General features: G+C 31.1%; 1 protein-coding gene across 1 annotated transcript in view; it reads left to right on the forward strand.

Annotated features, from left to right (window-relative positions):
- Positions 1 to 2,880: 2,880 nt before the first annotated feature.
- Positions 2,881 to 5,413, forward strand: part of LOC121910586 (T-cell immunoglobulin and mucin domain-containing protein 4-like) — a 10,226-nt gene continuing 7,693 nt past the window's right edge. Inside the window, exon 1 of the mRNA XM_042431837.1 lies at positions 2,881 to 2,988. The gene's annotated coding sequence lies outside the window, so the exon portion shown is untranslated. The remainder of the gene's footprint in view (positions 2,989 to 5,413) is intronic.

A 5,413-nucleotide genomic window follows, 5' to 3' on the forward strand; every position in this document is an offset into this window, starting at 1 on the left:
TATATAAATGTGTATATTGTGTTTATATGTAGTTTAATGGTTGATAGTGTATAAATGTGTATATTGTGTTTATGTAGTTTAATGGTTGATAGTGTATAAATGTGTATATTGTGTTTATGTAGTTTAATGGTTGATAGTGTATAAATGTGTATATTGTGTTTATGTAGTTTAATGGTTGATAGTGTATAAATGTGTATATTGTGTTTATGTAGTTTAATGGTTGATAGTGTATAAATGTGTATATTGTGTTTATGTAGTTTAATGGTTGATAGTGTATAAATGTGTATATTGTGTTTATATGTAGTTTAATGGTTGATAGTGTATAAATGTGTATATAGTGTTTATGTAGTTTAATGGTTGATAGTGTATAAATGTGTATATTGTGTTTATGTAGTTTAATGGTTGATAGTGTATAAATGTGTATATTGTGTTTATGTAGTTTAATGGTTGATAGTGTATAAATGTGTATATTGTGTTGATGTAGTTTAATGGTTGATAGTGTATAAATGTGTATATTGTGTTTATATGTAGTTTAATGGTTGATAGTGTATAAATGTGTATATTGTGTTTATGTAGTTTAATGGTTGATAGTGTATAAATGTGTATATTGTGTTTATGTAGTTTAATGGTTGATAGTGTATAAATGTGTATATTGTGTTTATGTAGTTTAATGGTTGATAGTGTATAAATGTGTATATTGTGTTTATGTAGTTTAATGGTTGATAGTGTATAAATGTGTATATTGTGTTTATATAGTTTAATGGTTGATAGTGTATAAATGTGTATATTGTGTTTATGTAGTTTAATGGTTGATAGTGTATAAATGTGTATATTGTGTTTATATGTAGTTTAATGGTTGATAGTGTATAAATGTGTATATTGTGTATATATGTAGTTTAATGGTTGATAGTGTATAAATGTGTATATTGTGTTTATATGTAGTTTAATGGTTGATAGTGTATAAATGTGTATATTGTGTTTATATGTAGTTTAATGGTTGATAGTGTATAAATGTGTATATTGTGTTTATGTAGTTTAATGGTTGATAGTGTATAAATGTGTATATTGTGTTTATATGTAGTTTAATGGTTGATAGTGTATAAATGTGTATATAGTGTTTATGTAGTTTAATGGTTGATAGTGTATAAATGTGTATATTGTGTTTATGTAGTTTAATGGTTGATAGTGTATAAATGTGTATATTGTGTTTATGTAGTTTAATGGTTGATAGTGTATAAATGTGTATATTGTGTTGATGTAGTTTAATGGTTGATAGTGTATAAATGTGTATATTGTGTTTATATGTAGTTTAATGGTTGATAGTGTATAAATGTGTATATTGTGTTTATGTAGTTTAATGGTTGATAGTGTATAAATGTGTATATTGTGTTTATGTAGTTTAATGGTTGATAGTGTATAAATGTGTATATAGTGTTTATGTAGTTTAATGGTTGATAGTGTATAAATGTGTATATTGTGTTTATATGTAGTTTAATGGTTGATAGTGTATAAATGTGTATATTGTGTTTATATGTAGTTTAATGGTTGATAGTGTATAAATGTGTATATTGTGTTTATATGTAGTTTAATGGTTGATAGTGTATAAATGTGTATATTGTGTTTATGTAGTTTAATGGTTGATAGTATATAAATGTGTATATAGTGTTTATGTAGTTTAATGGTTGATAGTGTATAAATGTGTATATTGTGTTTATATGTAGTTTAATGGTTGATAGTGTATAAATGTGTATATTGTGTTTATATGTAGTTTAATGGTTGATAGTGTATAAATGTGTATATTGTGTTTATATGTAGTTTAATGGTTGATAGTGTATAAATGTGTATATTGTGTTTATGTAGTTTAATGGTTGATAGTGTATAAATGTGTATATTGTGTTTATGTAGTTTAATGGTTGATAGTGTATAAATGTGTATATTGTGTTTATATGTAGTTTAATGGTTGATAGTGTATAAATGTGTATATTGTGTTTATATGTAGTTTAATGGGTGATAGTGTATAAATGTGTATATTGTGTTTATGTAGTTTAATGGTTGATAGTGTATAAATGTGTATATTGTGTTTATATGTAGTTTAATGGTTGATAGTGTATAAATGTGTATATTGTGTTTATATGTAGTTTAATGGTTGATAGTGTATAAATGTGTATATTGTGTTTATATGTAGTTTAATGGGTGATAGTGTATAAATGTGTATATTGTGTTTATGTAGTTTAATGGTTGATAGTGTATAAATGTGTATATTGTGTTTATATGTAGTTTAATGGTTGATAGTGTATAAATGTGTATATTGTGTTTATGTAGTTTAATAGTTGATAGTGTATAAATGTGTATATTGTGTTTATATGTAGTTTTAATGGTTGATAGTATATAAATGTGTATATTGTGTTTATATGTAGTTTAATGGTTGATAGTGTATAAATGTGTATATTGTGTTTATATGTAGTTTAATGGGTGATAGTGTATAAATGTGTATATTGTGTTTATGTAGTTTAATGGTTGATAGTGTATAAATGTGTATATTGTGTTTATGTAGTTTAATGGTTGATAGTGTATAAATGTGTATATTGTGTTTATATGTAGTTTAATGGTTGATAGTGTATAAATGTGTATATTGTGTTTATGTAGTTTAATGGTTGATAGTGTATAAATGTGTATATAGTGTAAATACAGTCAGATGTGTAGCTCTCTATAGAACGTACTACAGTGTATCTACAGGAACGAGTCATAGAAATGCAGCAGGAAGCTTTCATCTTGTGTTTTGGTTGAATATAGATGTATTTCAGTATGAATACATGTTAGTGTTTGAACATGAACTGAAGAGTTTGTGGGCTCAGTATTGATCCCTGCAGGTCAGACTTGACTTTAAACCTGAACATGTTGGAAAGTCTTATATGAGACCTGCTGACTGACGTCTCCTTCATCTTCATCAACTATAAGCTTTTCAAGGAGCCTCACAACCTGCCACAGGTATTTGATGCAGTGTGTGTGTGTGTGTGTGTGTGTGTGTGTGTGTGTGTGTGTGTGAGGAGATGTTCTTTTATGCTGTATAGATTTTAGCTGTTATGGATTTTATTTGGCTCTGTGCACCAGTGCTGTAGTTAAAAATGTGCTGCGTGAGCAAGTAGGTGGACTGCTGCAGTGGCTGCGTGCGCATGTGTGTGTGTGTTTGTGTGTGTGTGTGTGTGTGTGTTTGTGTGCCAGCTCGGCTCTATTTCAGTCCTTCATTAGTCTTCTGTCTGCTGCCTTCAAGGACTGTAGTACTGGTGGTTTATTTCATGTTTCAGCTCATTAAACTCTGAATTCTCTAAATAATCCACCAGGTTATTTAAATGAAGCCGATACTTTCTCTTCTAACATGTCCTCCATGTTAACCTCCAGATCTGTGGTTTGATCATGTGACTCCAGAACGACACATAGCAGCGTTTTCTAATCTGGCGTCTCTATCAGCGGTAATCAGCAGGACGACATCATCTGTCTGTGTTTTATTAAACCGTCATGCATCACTGTTAATCAATAATGATGTTTAATGATGTGGTTCAGGTCTGGTTGGGTTTAAGGGAGGATGATGGAAACACCACAACAACTGTAGTTACGGTTTTTCAAAAAAAAAAAAACGTGATACTTGTGGTTGGAAGCAGGAAGCAAACAGCCATCTGAGCCTCTACAGGTCATAATGGCTGCGGCCTCTAGATGGAGCTGCTGGCGCTGAGTTTACACGCATGTACTTTTCCCGCCTAGACGAGGCAAACGGTGACACTGACGCTTCAGTCTGATACTGCACTGAATCGAATGTATTTAATGCAAAAACACAGGATGTTAAAATGGATTTAGAGACTCATTCACACCAAAATAATTAAAAAGCAAGAAGTTAATTGAATAAGACAACACTGACAGATGAGCAGTGTAGTGAAACATTAAAATCTTGATAAAACAAAACGGAATGAAATAAATAATGATATAAAAGCTATATATAATAATAAAACTATAAAATGATGAAACACTACATAAAGTCAGACTAAACAGATGGTTTTTCCTCTTTGATCCTCTCAGCTGTTCAGCAGCTCGGAGCGTAATGTCTGAACTGCAGGATGTGAGAGCTGGTCTGGTGTGAGACCATGTAGTGTAAATAGTAAATGGACTGTACTCTCTAGTCTTCTGACCACTCAAAAGGCTTTTTACACCCATTCACCCATTCACACACATTCATACGCTGATGAAACATCAGGAGCAATTTAGGGTTCAGTATTTTGCCCAAAGATTTTGCCCAAAATGTGAATATTGAATGTATTGTAGCTGATTAACTGTATTCGTCATCAGACCAGTAAGGAGCGTTACGGTCAGTCTAACCTGGACTGTGATGAAAAAACAACGTATCCCTGCGGTTCAGCAGTTTAACGACCCTAAACTAACCTTAACATAACCCCAAACTAACCTTAACGTAACCCTAAACTAACCTTAACATAACCATAAACTAACCTTAACGTAACCATAAACTAACCTTAACATAACCATAAACTAACCTTAACATAACCCTAAACTAACCCAAACATAACCCTAAACTAACCTTAACATAACCATAAACTAACCTTAACATAACCCTAAACTAACCTTAACATAACCCTAAACGGACCCGAACATAACCCTAAACTAACCTTAACATAACCCTAAACTAACCTTAACATAACCCTAAACTAACCTTAACATAACCATAAACTAACCTTAACTTAACCCTAAACTAACCTTAACATAACCATAAACTAACCTTAACATAACCCTAAACTAACCTTAACATAACCCTAAACTAACCTTAACATAACCCTAAACTAACCTTAACGTAACCCTAAAATTAACCTTAATGTAACCCTAAACTAACCTTAACATAACCCTAAACTAACCTTAACATAACCCTAAACTAACCTTAATGTAACCCTAAACTAACCTTAACATAAACCTAAACTAACCTTAACATTACCCTAAACTAACCTTAATGTAACCCTAAACTAACCTTAACGTAACCCTAAACTAACCTGAACATAACCCTAAACTAACCTTAACATAACCCTAAACTAACCTTAACGTAGCCCTAAACTAACCTTAACATAACCCTAAACTAACCTGAACATAACCCTAAACTAACCTTAACATAACCCTAAACTAACCTTAATGTAGCCCTAAACTAACCCGAACATAACCCTAAACTAACCTGAACATAACCCTAAACTAACCTGAACATAACCCTAAACTAACCTTAACATAACCCTAAACTAACCTGAACATAACCCTAAACTAACCTGAACATAACCCTAAACTAACCTTAACATAACCCTAAACTAACCTGAACATAACCCTAAACTAACCTGAACATAACCCTAAACTAACCTTAACATAACCC

The sequence above is a fragment of the Thunnus maccoyii genome, chromosome 13 (assembly GCF_910596095.1).
Source record: "Thunnus maccoyii chromosome 13, fThuMac1.1, whole genome shotgun sequence".
Classification (NCBI taxonomy): Eukaryota; Metazoa; Chordata; class Actinopteri; order Scombriformes; family Scombridae; genus Thunnus; species Thunnus maccoyii.